Source organism: Epargyreus clarus, unplaced genomic scaffold (genome assembly GCF_041222505.1).
Source record: "Epargyreus clarus isolate Ecla_fem2 unplaced genomic scaffold, WU_Ecla_fem_2.2 ptg000011l, whole genome shotgun sequence".
Lineage (NCBI taxonomy): Eukaryota > Metazoa > Arthropoda > Insecta > Lepidoptera > Hesperiidae > Epargyreus > Epargyreus clarus.
In genome coordinates this window covers 9413-26902 of record NW_027332219.1, presented here as the reverse complement: position 1 = coordinate 26902, position 17490 = coordinate 9413, and the positions used below count along the sequence as shown (strand labels likewise).

Here is a 17490-nt window from a genome sequence, read left to right as displayed (position 1 = left end):
GAAACCTTTAATGATAAATCAAACAATTATTTCGATGAATCTTACGGTGACAGTCCTAAGCCTGTATAAAGTATGAAGGAAAGATTACAATTTATTATTACTAGTGAGTGCGCGTGCAACCCTTACCGCCCTTACGTATTGATGCAAGGCATGAACGAACTAGCTTCCTAGTCCAAAAATAAGTAACTAGTCCACACCAAATTGTACCAACTAATGAGACTTTATTGGACTAGGTGGAACAGGTTTCTGGATCACGTATTTTTAAATACTAGGAACAGGCATACCTAGTCCCAAATTTACCTAGTACGACCGCTCCGCCACGCGGGTTGGCAAAAAAGCATTGGAATTTGGAAAAGCAAATTTAAAATTACAAATTACGCTGCTTTTGTGCTTAGCGGCCTGGAATATTGTAGCGTCTTATGGGTCTCGGACTACGGTATATATGACAAACGTCTAGAAAATACTCAAAAATACTTGCGGCACCTGCAATGGCGAAATCACTTACTATAAGGATCGGTTAAAATACTTTCGTTTAAGATCTCTTTCAAATCGCAGAAAGCAATTAGACTAAGTAGATGTAGTACAGGCTAGTCAATAGTCAAATTGATAACCCTCAACTTCTGTACAAAATTAATGAAGAAACTGCTCAGATCACTGAATCACAAGCCTATTTTCTTTATAAAACCTGCACCATATTCATCACTCTCCCTTGAACATGCTGAGGAACTATACAAATATTCACAATCTAAGCTTCAAAAAATCCTTGTGTATACGGTATAACAATAGGTAATCCCTTTTTGTTATCGAGGGGGAAACCTTCAAAAGGTACTCGGTACTGTAGGAGCGACACAAAGTTATATGAGATTAAGAATCTACTCCGCACTAAAACCCCCCCGATAGCCATCCCTCGGCGTTGCGTAGAGGACTCCGGGATCTCCAAAGAAACGCAACCGGGGTTCTCTTACCGCGTTGCCCCGTCGCGCTCTGCTAGGTGTGCATAGGAGCTTACCACATCGTCTAAAATGCACGACCACACGTACCTCCCTCCTTTCTGTCCCTCCTTGGGCCGCTGGAATTGAATTGCATACCGTTTGACTTTATACGTGAAATAACACTTACCACTATATGTATACAAACTGTAACAAAACTTATTCGCTAGTGATTGTTTCATTCGTGCAACTTGAAATATATAAATAAAATGAAATAAAACAAAAACAAAGTACTGAAACAAAACAATAGCGCAAGTATAGAATATGATACTATGCCATACGTGTGTGATCGTGCAAACACCTATTACGTCTTTACTATTACGGCGCGTGTACTCCGAATACAGAGCTGACTAGCTGATAGAAACCTCAACATCACGATATACCTTATAAGAATTGTGGTTATTTTTAAAGTTCCGTACCCAAAGGATCAAAACGGGACCCCATTACTAAGCCTCCGTCTGTCCATCTGTCACATGGCTCTATCTGTTGAATCGTAACTGATCCGTGATTTTCTAGCACGTGTCAACCCTCATCGCAAAACAAGCCAAAATAGACCAATCAACAACATTACAGCAACAATTACACAAACCACGTATTCTGATGATAATGTACTCATTCGATTCTGTTTACATCCTTACGTGCATGAACGAGTATTATTGTTTAGTTACAATAATCGAAATTATTAACACATAGAGAATATGGACTAATACAGAATAGTCAATTGGTCCGTGTATTTCTCTTAATCTAAAAGCCATTTGAAAAAAATAGTAATATCTATCCCAAATAATGCGGAAGTCACCATTAGGTTAAGCGGGCCTCTTTGTTATCACGCGGATGCATTAGCATTAGCAAAGAGGCCCACTTTTGTGAACGCAAGTCGGCGTATGCGTCTCACTCGCTTGCATGAAGTAACCCGTAACGATATCTGCGTCTTGAGCGCTTTTTGCATACATGACAAGAATAGTACTTATGAGAAAATAAGATGCAAAGACCAGAATTGCAAAAGTAATTATGGATACGTAATGAAAGTCAAATATTTAAGCTAATATTTATTGTCATCGTGTCACCGTCACGTTACCACGCATATTACGCCCAAGATTTTTTTAATTCACCTAATATTTTATACATACTTAATTTTTAATGAATATTATTTACAAACGAAGCCACGAATCGTTTGTAGTATAAAAAGTGTTAACTACACAATGCACTTAATACAACTACATACCTAATTATTTGCGTCAGTATTTAAAGTCTGCTACATCCCAGTCAGTATCGCAAACACAAGATGTCGTCGTCGCATCGTGTCGTGTCATTTGCTCTCATCGCCTGCGTGCCCCTGATATTATCTCTAGTGAGTTTTTGATCGATTAGAAAAAAAAACAAATTTAATAAATACATATAACGTAATAATAAAATTACTTAGGTTTAAGTTATAATATTAGACTACAGCGTATAGTGGTGAACTTAAATATGACCGCACCCACTTCTTCGATTATTGGTACTCTAGTAGGCAGAAAACTAAAATAATAAAGCCTAAAACCTATAATTATACAATAATTTTGTTTGTCCAACAGTGGGGAGTCGTTGGCGAAGGAGCTCCAGTCGATGCTGACCCGAATGCGTAAGTAATAATCATTTTATGCTCACCCTATCTCGATGATATCATAAGATTTAGTAGCAAATTAACATGAACACAATTTAAGTGTAAGTAGTCACTGCCGACTCGGACCATTATCTGCTGACCTGGGATCCAAACCCCGATCTCTTCGTGAGGGACCGAATACCACAGCACTAGACTAGACTAACTAGACTAAACTGGTAATGTTGATGATTTCCAGCAGTAACTTGAACTCTCTGCCGGACCCGGCGCAGGAGCCCATCGGGCAACGGTTGGAGAGTCTCACCGCATTCTCCAACTCCGCCAACGTCAACGGCTCTGGTGGCTATCACATCACGGCCACTGAAGCGCAGTAGTCATACAGCATGGAACAAATCACCTCAGGTACAAATAGTGGTAGAAAACTTTGTGGTTCGACCAAAACGATTTTGTAGGGCTCCGGTGTCTCGCAGCGATGCTTAGGTGAAGGCTTGTCGAACTAAACGAGGTTTTATTACTTATATTGGGAATCGGAGAAAAAACAACGTTCCTTTCTTTCTTGAGTAATCAGAAGAAGTGACAAATATTTTATTTTAAATATACAATAAAGTATAAAAAGGTAAAAATATATAAAAACCTATCCCTATCTTCACCCAGCAGCCTGCATCGCCAACGGATTTGTACCTAATAACAGCAATGTTAAGCGCTGCTGTATTCTGGGAAATCTACCGAGGCGTTTCAGCTTAGTTATCAAGGGTAGTGGTGCATCAATGTTCGACTTCAGGTCAAAATATAACCCTATCTGGGATTGATTACAGTCCACGGCGCGCAGTAGCCACTTACCATCAAGTGGACTGCATGTTCGTCTGCTACTCACTTATTACAAAACAAAAAGAGTAGGCGCAGGTCAGTTCACCATCACTTTGTGTAATCATCATATTATTTCAGGTGAAATACATTTTACATGTAAGCTAGTTTTCAACAGCTTTTTGATTTACAATTCTCCCCAAAATTCTTTAAAAATTCTATACACTTATGTTGAATTCTAAACAATCCCGACTCGTTACTGTAAACCTCGAGCATAATTATGATTGTAGTTATTTTTTATTTTTAAATACAATATTTACTCATATACGTTATTTATTAGAAATCTTAAATTCACAGCTATGACCAGATAATCCCGCAGAGTCAGCACTAGCAGCGACAGCAAGCTATGTTCCTCCACACAACCTACGTTCACCGCTTACAATACAATTGTTATGTTATTTAAAATAAATATACATTTAATTCATTGTAATCCAATAAAAATTAAAAATCTTGTTACTATTTTGCATTTTTATGTATTGCATGTATTAATGTACCTTATTACCAAAACATTGAATTTAACTTGTAGGGACTTCAAGAAGCATATTACTAAAATTACAATTTACTCTGCTATTGTGCGTAGCAGCCAGGAATATCTGAGAGTCGTATGGGTCTCACACTACGGTATATATAACAAACATCTAGAATATACTCAAAAATATTTGCTCCACCAGCTGCGACTTAACAAAATCACTTATTACGTTCATCGCTTAAAATAGTTTCGCGCAAATTCTTTTTAAAGTCGTTGAAAACAATTAGCCTACATATTTTGTACAGGATAGTCAGTGGGCAAATTAATGATCCTCATCTTCTGTCTCAAATTAATAAATCTAATCTGAGGAAGCACGATTAATTTTTTTAGTAAAACCTGCACCTTGGTCAATGGTCATCACTCTCCTCTAAACATGCTGTGAAACTATAAAAATAATTATACACAATCTAATGCCTACCATACACACTACGGTGTACCAGAGAAGTCTATCTGTGCAGGTTTACCTTCGCACGTACACCGAACTGTGTGTGGGAAAAGACATTTTTTTGAATACCCCCCCAAGGTGGCCGTCCTCGGCGTTTGGAGGAGAACTCCGGGATCTCCAATGGAATAAAACCCAAGTCCTCCTAACGCGATGCCCTTGTATCGGGCTCTACCCTGGGGGGATTAATTTACGCTCCTCTCACATCCCCTGGTGATTACAGCGATATGCGACCACACAAACCGCTGTCCTTCCCGGGGTCGCTTGCTGGACGGTTGGACCTCCCATTCTTGCAGCCCGCCACCCCGGAAGCCCCTTTTAGTCGCCTCTCACTACAGGCAGGGGATACCGTAACCTCATTCTGGTGTGTGGGAATAGACTTACGCAATTTTTTGAACCTGTGAAGATGTGCATGCTACTGGCCCAAGATCAAAAATCAATTGTACGGGCAAACCGACACAGGTAAACTGTCCGGTAGACCGTAGCGTGTATGGCTTACATAAGCTTCGAAACGCCTTGTGTATACGGTATAAGAATGTGTCAACAAAACTCTATTGATATTTTCTAATGGTCTATTGATAGTTTCTAATAGTAGTAGGATCGATATATAATTTGTCAATTTAATCGCAATAAAATTATTTTAATTTTAAATCATTGGTATGCATCCATTTTATGCAGAATTGATTGATTTATTTGAGGATACTAATGTAATTAATTTCTTTATACTTTACTTACTTGTTATTTAATCGCATATCGTTTGAACACTTACCACTATATGAATACAAAGCGTAATAAATGTATTTGCTAGTGTTTGCTTCCTTTGTGCGACTTGAAATAAATAGAATAAAAACAAAGTGCCTTTACTGAAATAAAACAAAAGCGCAAGTATAGAATACGATACTACTCGTATGTCATACGTAAGTGTGACCGCGCAAACACCTATTACGTCTTTACTATTCCGGCGCGTGTACGCCGAATACAGGGCTGACTAGCTGATAGAAAACTCTACGTCGCGATATTCTTACAGAATAAGAGAACCTTAATTTTTAACGAAATGTTTTAAGAATTGTGGTTATTTTTTAGTTCCGTACCCAAAGGATCAAAACGGCACCCATTAAGTCTCCGCCGTCTGTCCATCTGACACATGGCTCTATCTATTGAATCATAACTGATTCGTGATTTTCTAGCACGTGTCAACCCTCATCGCAAAACAAGCCAGAATAGACCAATCAACAACATTACAGTAACAATTACACAAACCTCGTATTCTGATGATAATGTACTCATTCGATTCTGTTTACTTCCTTACGTGCATAAGCGAGTATTATTGTTTGGTTAGAATAATCGAAATTATTTACACATAGAGAATATAAACGAATACAGAATAGTTGATTGGTCCGTGTATTTCTATTAATCAAAAAATTCATTCGTTTTGTGTAAATAAAAACTAATATGAATCCCAAATAATACGGAAGTCTCCTAATGCATCTGCGTGGTAAGAAAGAGGCCCGTTTATGTGGATGCATATCCGCGCGTGTGTATCACCCGCTTGCATGAAGTAACCCGTAAGAAAATAAGACGAAAAGACCATAATCGCAATAGTAATGATTTTATAACAAACAAATGATTAGATTAGGTGATGTTATGAAGGTCAAATATTTAAGTTAAAATTTATTGTCACCTTGTAACTGTCACGTTACCGCCCATAATGTCATATTATGGAAATGCGACATTACGCCCAAAAATTGTTTTTCTAATAAACCTATTATTATACGTAGGTACTTATTTTTTAATGAATATTATTCACAAACGAAGCCACGAATCGATTGTAGTATAAAAAGTGTTAACTACACAATGCACTTAATACAACTACATACCTAATTATTTGCGTCAGTATTTAAAGTCTGCTACATCCCAGTCAGTATCGCAAACACAAAATGTCGTCGTCGCATCGTGTCGTGTCATTTGCTCTCGTCGCCTGCGTGCCCCTCATATTATCGCTAGTGAGTTTTTGATCGATTAAAAAAAAACAAATTTAATAAATTAATATAACGAAATTATACCATTATTTAGATTTTTAAGTTATAATATTAGACTACGGCGTATAGTGGTCAACTTAAATAAGACCGCTCCCACTTCTTCGATTATTGGTAATGTAGTACCTACTTAGGCAGAAAACTGAAATACTCGTAATAAAGTCTAAAGCCCATAATTTAACAAGATTTTTTCTGCCCAACAGTGGGGAGCCGTGGGAGAAGGAGCTCCCGTCGATCCTGACCCGAATGCGTAAGTAATAATCATTTTAAGCTCACCATATCACGATGATATGATAAGATTTAGTAGCAAATTAGCATGAAGTCAATTTATTGGTCATTGGTCACTGCTGATCCTGAGATCCAAACCCCGATGTCTCCGTATGAGGAACCGAATAATAATAATAAAAACATTTATTTTCTCTCATAACAAGGACTTAATCTATAGACATTTAACAAAAGGGAAATAAAATTATCTGTAAGCCTTACGTTGTGAGAGACTGGTGCCTGAAGTAGGTAGAAACCTGAGTTACAGATCACCAGTGCCTTCCCGCGGATAGATTACAGAATACATTTTATACGTACTAAAGTATAAGGTACTTTAGTTTTTACAGTTATATATATATTTTAAGATATATTAAGATTAGCGTGAAGAGAGTAAAGAAATAGAGAACTTTTAAATTAGATTGTGTGAGTGTGAGTGTGGGTGGGTGTAAGTGTGTGACGGAATGTACAAGCGGGACACAGAACTTAAGGCAATGAATGGAAGGATTATTTCATATCACACCACTAGTTGAATTGCCTCAATTAACTAGACTAATTACTATACTAAACTGCTAATGTTGATGATTTCCAGCAGTACCTTGACCGCTCTGCCGGAACCGGCGCAGGAGCCCATCGGGCAGCGGCTGCAGGGTCTCACCGCGTTCTCCAACGTCGCTGACGTCACCGGCTCCGGTGGCTACCTCATCACGGCGACTCACGCACAATAATTACACACCATGGAACAAAACATCTCAGGTACAAATAGTGGTAGAAACCTTTGTGGTTCAACTCCGGCGGCACTACCGCCACACCTATTTCTACCTAATAACAGCAGTCTTAAGATCTGGAAAACGTACGTTTCCGAGGTATTCCAGCTTAGTCCTCAGGGGTAGCGGAGCATCTATTGTCGACTTCAGGTAGGAATAAAACTTTATCTGGGATTGATTACAGTTGTCCATAGTCGGCAGTAGCATCATAATTCAGGTGAAACACATTTTACAAGTTAGCTAATTTTAAACAGGCATAGCATTTTGGTCTACGATTCTTTCCAAAGTTCTTTCAAAAGAAAATTCTTTATAATATTTATGTTGAATTCTAAACAATCCCGAGTCGTTACTGTAAACCTCAGGCATGACATATTTTTGTAGTTATTTTTTTTTTTATTTTTATATACTCAAATACGTTATTTATTATAATCTTAATTTCACAGCTGTAACCAGTAATCCAGCATTCAGCACTAGCAGCGACAGCGAGCTATGCTCCTCCACACTACCCACGGTCACGACTAACAATACAATTCTTATCCTATTTAAAATTAATATACATTTTATTCATTGTAATCCAATAAAAAAATAAAAATTCTTGTTATTATTTTGTATTCTTATGTGTTGTATGTGTACCTACCAAACCTGAGTGGAAGGAGTCATATAATTTACACTTTTCACATAGATTAGTAAAGATACTTCGCCACCTTGAAATTGAATGAAGCCACAAACGGCTTATTAGTAAGTTCTTTTTTTTAATTCTTGTCAAATAAAAACATTTTTAGAGAAAATTTACGAATAAATAACTAATACTGTGTAATTTACGTAATAAATAAATAATTATTTCAAATATTTTAGGGACAATTTAGCTCTGAGACGTGGCAAAACTTTTTTACGCAACTATTTCAATTCTCAAAACTGGGTACATTTTCTTGTTAGGAGTGAGTAAACTTTACTAATCTATGACTTTTCACGCGAAATTGTCTAATTTGCAAATATTTAAAAGAAATTACAAAAGTGCAGTGGTAAACACCTATTATATTATTATAATAGGTTCAACATTCCACCGATTATATTAAAGATTAGATCAAAAAAAAACTATATAATTACTAGAAAGTCCGTAAAAAACCAATGACAGTTTCAAAGCGCGTATAAGTTATGTGTGTAATTAATTATCACTTGCTTAAACGGTAAAGGAAAACAACCTCAGGAAACCTGTACACCTGAGAAATATTTAATAAAAGATTTTCAAAGGTACTCGTGTATGTAGTCTACCCATTCCACTTGTCCAGCGCGGTGGACTATGGCCTAATTCTTCTCATTCTGAAAGGAGACCTGTGCCCAGCAGCGGGACAGTAATGGGTTGATGATGATGATGATGATCCTTCTGTACACTTTGGCTAAAAGCTCAGGCACCTACAACACCTCAACAATAACAAGTATAGAATATGATCATGAAGGTCTCATACGTAAAATATGTGACCCAGCAAACAACAATTACGTCTTTACTTTACCAACACTCGGACAACGAATTCAGGGCTGACTAGTTAATAGAATTCAATATGGCGATTGGTGATATACGAAATAAGTGGATTTCAATCTTTAGTGTAACTTTATAAGATTTGTGGTAATTTTGATTTCCATACATACCATAAGCCTGCGCTATCTGTCCGTCTGCCACAGGGCTCTATCTCCTGAACCGTAACAGATAGTTGAAATTTTTACATAGTATGTAGAACAGTTACTGCTATATCAACAAAAACTAAAAATGAAAATAGCTTGATAATAAAGTCGCCATACAAAAAACCGCTAATTTTTTTTTATTTTTGTATTTGTTACGTTATAATAACAAAACAAATTTCGTACCAAAAATAATGAAAATTTTGGTGGTACGGAATCCTCCATGTGCGAATTCGAGTTGCACTTGGTCAATTATTTTTTCATAGTGTGTGTTTGTAGTGTGTAAGTACTACAACCGCTATAACAACAAAAATAACGACTGCTTTTACCATTGCTAGTATATTTCTTAGGAATAATGCTTATAGTTCGATAACTTTAAAGTAGGAACAGTAGAACCCTTTATGGTTTGACTCCAGAGGCACCCCCGCTACACCTGTTTCTGCCTAACAACTGCAGTTACGCGCTGCTGTGTTCTGGTTTGATGCGTGTGGTAAGGGAGACATACTAATCCGTGGGGTTCTAGCTTAATACATAGGGTAGCAAAGCAATAGAAGTCACTTACCATCAGGTGCCAATCACTTACCATTACTACTTCAATATTATAAATACTTATATAAACCAGATACCTATCGAAATATTATAAAAAGTAAAAATACAAATATATAAGAAACAGTCTCTTTGATGTAAAACATCTATAGCCGCACGTAAAACCGATTTCTGGCGTGGCGACGCATGCCGTGGCGACACGGTCGCCACGCTATACGATGGTATATTTATACAGTCTATATGCAGTAGTGTGTACGGAGTGGCGACGCGTCGCCATGCGCAATCGAATTCAATAAATAGTCATCGTTATCTGGAAAAAAATCGTAATATTTTATTTTATCATTATGACATATTTAGTTCCTATCACAATATGTTCTTTTCTGCATATTACTTTTACAAAATAATGTCGATGTTTCACATCTGCCAGGCGTCCCGTGACGGCTCACATTTTTTTTTTTGAATACGTATGTCTTTTTTTTTATTACGAGGGGGAAACCTTCAAAAGGTACCCTGTGCCGTGGGAGTGGCACGGGGTTATGTGGGATTCTTACCGCACTAAAACCCCCCGGTGGCCGTCCTCGGCGCTGCGTAGAGGACTCCGGGATCTCCAGAGGAACGCAACCGGAGTCCTTTTAGCGAGTTGCCCCATCGGGCTCCGCCCAGGTGAGCGTTACGCTCGCCACACCGTCTGGTATGCACAACGGTATGCGACTACACATACCGCCGTCCTTCCCGGGGTCGCTTCCGGGCGGTTCGAGTTCCCACTCTTACCACCCGCAACCCCGGAAGCCCCTTTTAATCGCCTCTTACGACACGCAGGAGATACCGTAGTATCGTGTATCGTAGTATAGTGTAAAATACCGTAAGTAAATACCGTAGTATCGTAGTATAGTGTAAAATAAAAAATAAAATAAAAATTTCAACTGCATTTATTTTAATTTCAACGCAAAAGTACTCCTTATTCAAAAGTCATTTAAAAATCAGTTGTGTTCGTTATACCTCCGTCATTACTTGAAAAAACAATACTAAAAAATTAAATTAAATAAAAAAATAAAATAATCCATGTTTTATTACTTGTTAATAAAAAAGAACTAAAACGTTCATTTAATTTAAACGCGATAGTATTACATTGTAACTGACAAACAAAATGCATTTTAGGTGTTGTTATAATGCTTTTTTAATGTATTACCTCCATTAATGTCTGACTTAGAATGACATAAAAGTCGGTTGTATTTTTTTGTTTTTTTTTTTTAACATAGTTGTGACATTTTCGCGAACTACCTAATTTATCATTACTGGAAAATAAGTGATTTTCTGAACACGTGTCGTCCCTCATCGCAAAATAAGCCAAAATAATACAATCAATAACACTACAGTAACAATCTAACAAATCACGCATTCTCATGATAATATACTCATATGATTCTGTTTACTTCCTGACGTACATGAGCGAGTATTATTGTTTAGTTAGAATAATCAAATTGTTTAAACATAGAAAAAGTGTTCATTTGTCTGTGTATTTTTCTATTTTGATAAATTCGTTTCCTGTAAAAATATACCCCAACTTGTGCGGGAGTCATGTAAGGGCCTCTTTCTTGTCACACAGGTGTGAAGTACCTAACTAGTACCTAAAAGCGTGGTAAAAAGGGCAATAAATATGGGAATCCGCTGTTTTACATAGTTTTTCGCTTTAGCTATTGAATCGTAATAGGCGGACAGTTTAAATTTTTTAAAATACATTTGCTTCTATGGCTGCTATAATTTATAATACATAAAAGAAAAATTTGGTGGTACAAAACCCACGGTGAGCTAGTTCAACACGCACTTGGTATTATTATTTACGAAGGAAGTCACTAATCATTTGTAGTATAAAATGTATTTAACTACACAATGCACTTTACTTACAAGTACGTAATCTAGCTTTATTTGCGTCAGTATTTAAAGTCTGTTATTCATTCAGTCCGTCAGTCAGCTTCACAAACACAAGATGTCGTCGCATCGTGTCGTGTCGTTTGCTCTCGTCGTCTGCGTGCCCCTGATTTTATCGCTAGTAAGTGTTTGATTAATTTAAAACTTTTTTATGGAATAGAATAAATGATTGTAAAAAAATGCAAAATCATTTAGAGTTATGTCATGATATTGGACCTTAAATATCACTTCTCCGACTCTTGGTACAGTAGTGGAAAAATAAAATAACAAATGTCTAAAACTTATAATTTTACCAAAATCTTGTCTGCCCAACAGTGGGGAGTCATGGGCGAAGCAGCTGCACTTGATCCCGAACCGTAAGTAACCGTCTTTTTAAAATCACGCTATGTTGATTATATGATGAGAATGGAATAGCAAAAAAAAAATAACATAAATTTAAATGTTGGTTTAGTACATAGTTGTGAAGTCGGCACTCAATATATTTCGTTAGATAATAATGTAAAATCATGTACAGCTATATAATAATTTACCTAACCATATAAAAAATTGTGAAAATATAAAAATGTATAAAAATAAACTGCAAAATTTTGTATTAACTAGAACAAATATATAATAATGTATCCTAAGTTAACTTACTATATATTGGTTAAATTTACTGCTCCAGAGGTAGAAACTTTTTTGTAATCAGTTATTTCTTTTTGTATCTCATTGTAAATGAAACTCTCTTTTGTATGAGAATAAAATTCTTTAAACCTAAAAAGCGGGTCCAATATGAGCGAGGTGAGTTGCGGGAAGTCACCACATCCGCCTTTAACAAAGTTCTATTAGTGGAACCCAATAATGGATTAAGTCCATCACCAACTCTTTACTGCTCTATTTATAAAATATAGTTTACGGTACCTACATATAAATAGATAAAATTCACACGTTTTAATTACAGAAGTCAAGTGGATTAGAACCTGGTTTGCAAATTCTATATTATAAGAGAACGGGGTGTCTTCCCACGAGGAACCGAACTTCACAAATCACACCAGTCTTCTATGACTGTTTTTTTTATAATATGGGTATAGCAGACGAGCATGCAGTCTACCCGCTGGTAAGTGGCTACTGCCGCCCATAGACAACTGTAAACACCGCAGATAGGATTAGATATTCCTGCCTGAGGTCGGCCAAAGGCCGTTACCCCTGAGGACTAAGCTGAAACGCCTCGGAAAAGTATATCTCCCTTACCACACCCTTTAAATCAGAGCTCTGCTGGACGACCCGGCTCAGGAGCCCATCGGGCAGCGGCTGAAGAGTCTCACCGCGTTCTCCAACTTCGCGAACGTCAACGGCTCCGGTGGCTACCACATCACGGCGACTCACGCACAATAATTATGGAACATAGAACAAAAGCCACTGATCAGGTATGAACAGTACGCGCACAAAACACCGTTTTGCACGGTATAAGCGAACAGACATTATTCAAGTTCTAATTAAATCCCGTAGCTGGTTTTAACAGTAAATAGCATTATTCTGGTCAAATACATCAGGAATGTCATGTTTTGTCTCTGTAGTTCCGGGACTAGAATAGGGCTAGGGTATCCCCTGCCTGTCGTAAGTGGTGACTTAAAGGGGGATTCCAGGGTTGCGGGCGGCAAGATTGGGAGCTCGAACCGTCCAGTAAGCGCCCCGCGAAGGACGGCGGTATGTGTGGTCGCATACCGTCGTGAACACCAGATGGTTTGGGAGCAGAGAAAACTGCTCTCCCAGGGCAGAGCCCGATCAGGGCATCGCGCTTGGAGAACTCCGGTTGTGTTCCGTCACAGATCCCGGAGTTCTCCAACAAGCGATGAGGAAGGCCACCGGGGGGGTTTTAGTGCGGTAAAGCTCGACCACATACCACCACCACATAAATCGACGTCGCTCCCACGTCGTCGGGTACCTTTTGAAGGTTTCCCCCTCGTTAAAAAAAGGTATATCATGTTTGTCTACGATTCTTCCCCAATGTTGACGCTATGGACAACAAAAATCTATCCTTACATATACTTATTGATATATTTAATTGTAAACAATGTTAAGTATTGTTTTGCATTTATTTGTAATACATATTTTCCCTTACATGTTATTTATTTAGAATCTTAATTTCAGATATAACCGGTAACACCGCGGAGTCAACGCCAGCGAGCTATGTTCCTCATCACAACGCACGGTCACAGCATTCAATACTTTATTAATACTTGTATCTAAATTAAATATACATCTTGTTCGTATGATGCAATAAAATATAAAATCCTTGATACTTATTTTTCTTTTTTAAGGTTCCGTACCCAAAGGGTAAAAACGGAACCCTATTACTAAGACTTCGCTGTCTGTCTGTCTGTCCCTCTATCCGTCTGTCACAGGGCTATATCTCCGGAACCGTAATAGAGAAACATATAAAATCTTTACAGAGGATGCATAACCGTGGCCGCTTTAACAGCAAATACTAAAAATAAAATAAAGTTGAATATTAAAGGGGGTCTCCATACAACAAACCGGTATTTTTCGGCATTTTTCGATCTAACTCTTGAACCGTACTAAGAAGACGGTTGAATTTTTTACAATCCATTTACTACTATAACTGGTATTATAATAAATACAAATAAGAACCATAAAACATATTTTAATATATTTATTTGAATTTTATTATACATTGTTTACATATTATTTATCATCATCCCAACGCCATCTATTTTTGTATCATATAACTAAGTATTGTTGAAAATAATAAAATGAATAAAAATAAGTAAAAAATAAAGAATGGCGGTACGGAAGCCACCATGTGCGAGTTTGACTCGTACTTGACGAATTATTATGAAAATAGCACCTGCTACCAGTAGTTTTCAATACTCTACTGTCAGTGTAACTATTCACTATCCTTGCGCCTTAGCCTTCCAGTCTGAACTTTGAGGTTCGAATCCTAGAAGTTTTAAGACTTTCTACGGAGGGCGGTCAAGCTGAGTCAATCCCTTCCAAACGAAAATCCTGAATCCGCCCCTGATCCCACCTGTCAAGCATTATAATTTAGTATTTTTCAATAAATTATCTTCACTGTAAAACAGTTATTTTTATTTTTATGTCTATAACTATAGAAAAAAAATCACGTAATGTCTGTCTATAGAAAGATATCTCTTTATATTGTTTTCCAATAAATTATTTTTACTGTAAACTAAAGTTATTTAAATTTATAAAGTACCTAACATTGTTATAACTATAGAAACGTTACAATACGTTGGTTACTATTGCCCCAGCAGCTGGTATATTAAGCGATCAAGTAATAGTAAAAATAACTAAAATGGAATTCGAAACTCGGCGAATTTTTATTAATTACCTCACTTCACACATTTATAGAGACGAATAATTGTAATTTGAAATTCAGTTCCCCAATCCTGATGATACGTGGCCTACTGCCTACCAAAACATATAGATAGGTGTTAGCTATTTAGAACTGGCTATATTAGATAAGGTCCTAAGCAACAACACTATAATGAAAAATTGCACTTCAGCTCCTCAACCATGATAAATCAGATTATAACACATACATAGCGTTTCACATACAATTATTTAAGTTAGGTTTGACAATAAAAGACGACATAAAACTAAGCTACTCGTAGCAAGGTGCAGCAGCGGCCTCTAAGCAGATGGATCCAATTTATTCTAATGGCACTAAGTTTAAGGGCGCCCTGATATAATAAACAAGGTGAAGTAATAAAATGATAATTGTATTCATGAACAATTATTTCCCTTCCCATACAGTATACAATTTAACAGTTCATTCTAGAAAACTTTCAAATTCTCATGTTGGATACAGTTTACGTCTGATCTTGGGAAATATACAATTACATTGATTCAATTATATATATCTAGTACAATCCACATAAACATATAACACTTGAATTTACTAAAAAAAATACATGACTAACATACATGACATACTAAGGTAGGTGTCCCTGTAGTCCCGGAGCTAAAATAGTGCTGCCGCATCCTCTGCCTGACTAAAAGGGGGCTTCCGAGGTGCGGACGGCAAGAGTGGGAGCTCGAACCGTCCAGCATGCAAGCTCGGTAAGGACGGCGGTATGTGTGGTTGCATACCGTCGTAAACACCAGGTGTGCGGGAGTAGCGTAAACTGCTCCCCTCAGGGCAGAGCCCAATAGGGCCATCGCGCTCAAACAAAAAAAAAGATAAATGTAGATAAACACCAACACATAATTTTTGTCTTTGTAAAAATTTATGATAACTAGAAATTCTTGGATTCTCTAGGTAGCCCTGATCGCATGCCACGACAAAGTAATCTGTTCAATAACTTTTAGTAACAATTAGATGTATGTAACATACCTATTCTAATGTTAATAATCACATTTCATTCCGTTCCTTTTGTACATGAGCGAGTATTATTCTGATAATTGTCTAGTTTGATAAATAAAATTATTTATGAACAGCCAACATGTTGATAAGTCTGTAAGTCATTTATAAACTCATCCTTAAGAGGATATTAACTCCCCAAATAATGTAAACGTCCCCTATGGGTCTCTTTCTTGTCACGCAGGTGTATGGTACACCTATGGTCAAACCTTGAAGTATTTAACCACCAGTAAGATTGATATCAATATTTATAATACTATAATTATAAGCGCAAAATTTGATTTATAAGGTGTTAAAAATAGTAAATCATTTAATAAATGATTGGGTCGGCTAAGGTCAAATTTCACCGTTTATTCTAGCGTATATTTATTATGCTTTTTGTGGGAATTCCACATTAATTGTATGTAAAATACTTACGTTCTCTATTATTTACTAAACATGACTTACAACCGAAGACATGAATTATTCGTTGTATTTAGGACACAATGCGCTTCATACAAATAGAGTATTTATTTGCGTCAGTATTTAAAGTCTACTATATCATATTCAATATCGAAAACACAACATGTCGTCGTATCGCGTCGTGTCGTTTGCTCTCGTCGCCTGCGTACCCCTGATTTTATCGCTAGTAAGTTTTTCATTCAATCTTTGCTCATGGAACATAAGTAATATAACCAAATAATAATCGAATATAATGCCTACCATAACTCGACATTTCACAATTCCTTCACACTAGACGATGGTCGTAGAGATGGACGATGTGACCTTAAAATAATAATTACCTCCACACCTTTTCAACACTTTCTACACCACAATTTCTACACCACTCTTATTTCTACTTTATATCAAAATTCTACCGCTGGGGTCAGTTGCTTATAAATTTCAAAAATACTTAAATTGAAACATGTAAGTAAATATACAATTAATATTGAAAATTGAAATCCATTATTCATTAAGTTATCCATTAAGTGCATTTAACGGACAGGCGCACGTTTATCGCTCTTATTATGTTTCTTTTAAATTCCTAAAAAAATCTTGTTTGTCCAACAGTGGGGAGTCGTGGGTGAAGCAGCTCCTGTTGATTTTGATCCGCTGAATGAGTAAATATTTATTATTTTATAATTGTTTTTTATCAATTTGATATGAGTTTTTATCAAGTTGTCATGCAGTCCATCTGATGGTAAAGTCACTGCCGATCAAAGCTCTGTTACCAGCGCCATGCAGAACAATGGACTCCATATAAGGACTGTATATAGAAGCCGAAGCCGATCCCGGATTTGTTGCCTCTCCCGGAACTAATATAATGATCACCTCATATTGTATTTGCCTCATCTCAAAGCAAAGGCTTTACTATAAATACTCTGGCACTTCTCGAAATTAGAAACTGTAAGACATGTACATGTAGACTAGATTGATAGATTACAAACACATTTAATATTTTTTCCTGCACCGTTAAAGCTCACGTT

General features: G+C 36.9%; 1 long non-coding RNA gene across 1 annotated transcript; it reads left to right on the top strand.

The window, feature by feature from the left end:
• Positions 1-2563: 2563 nt before the first annotated feature.
• On the top strand, positions 2564-3895 carry LOC140745961 (uncharacterized). Its single transcript, XR_012102729.1, has 3 exons — positions 2564-2610; positions 2828-2991; positions 3751-3895. It is a non-coding gene; the product is annotated as an uncharacterized LOC140745961 (long non-coding RNA).
• Positions 3896-17490: the final 13595 nt, after the last annotated feature.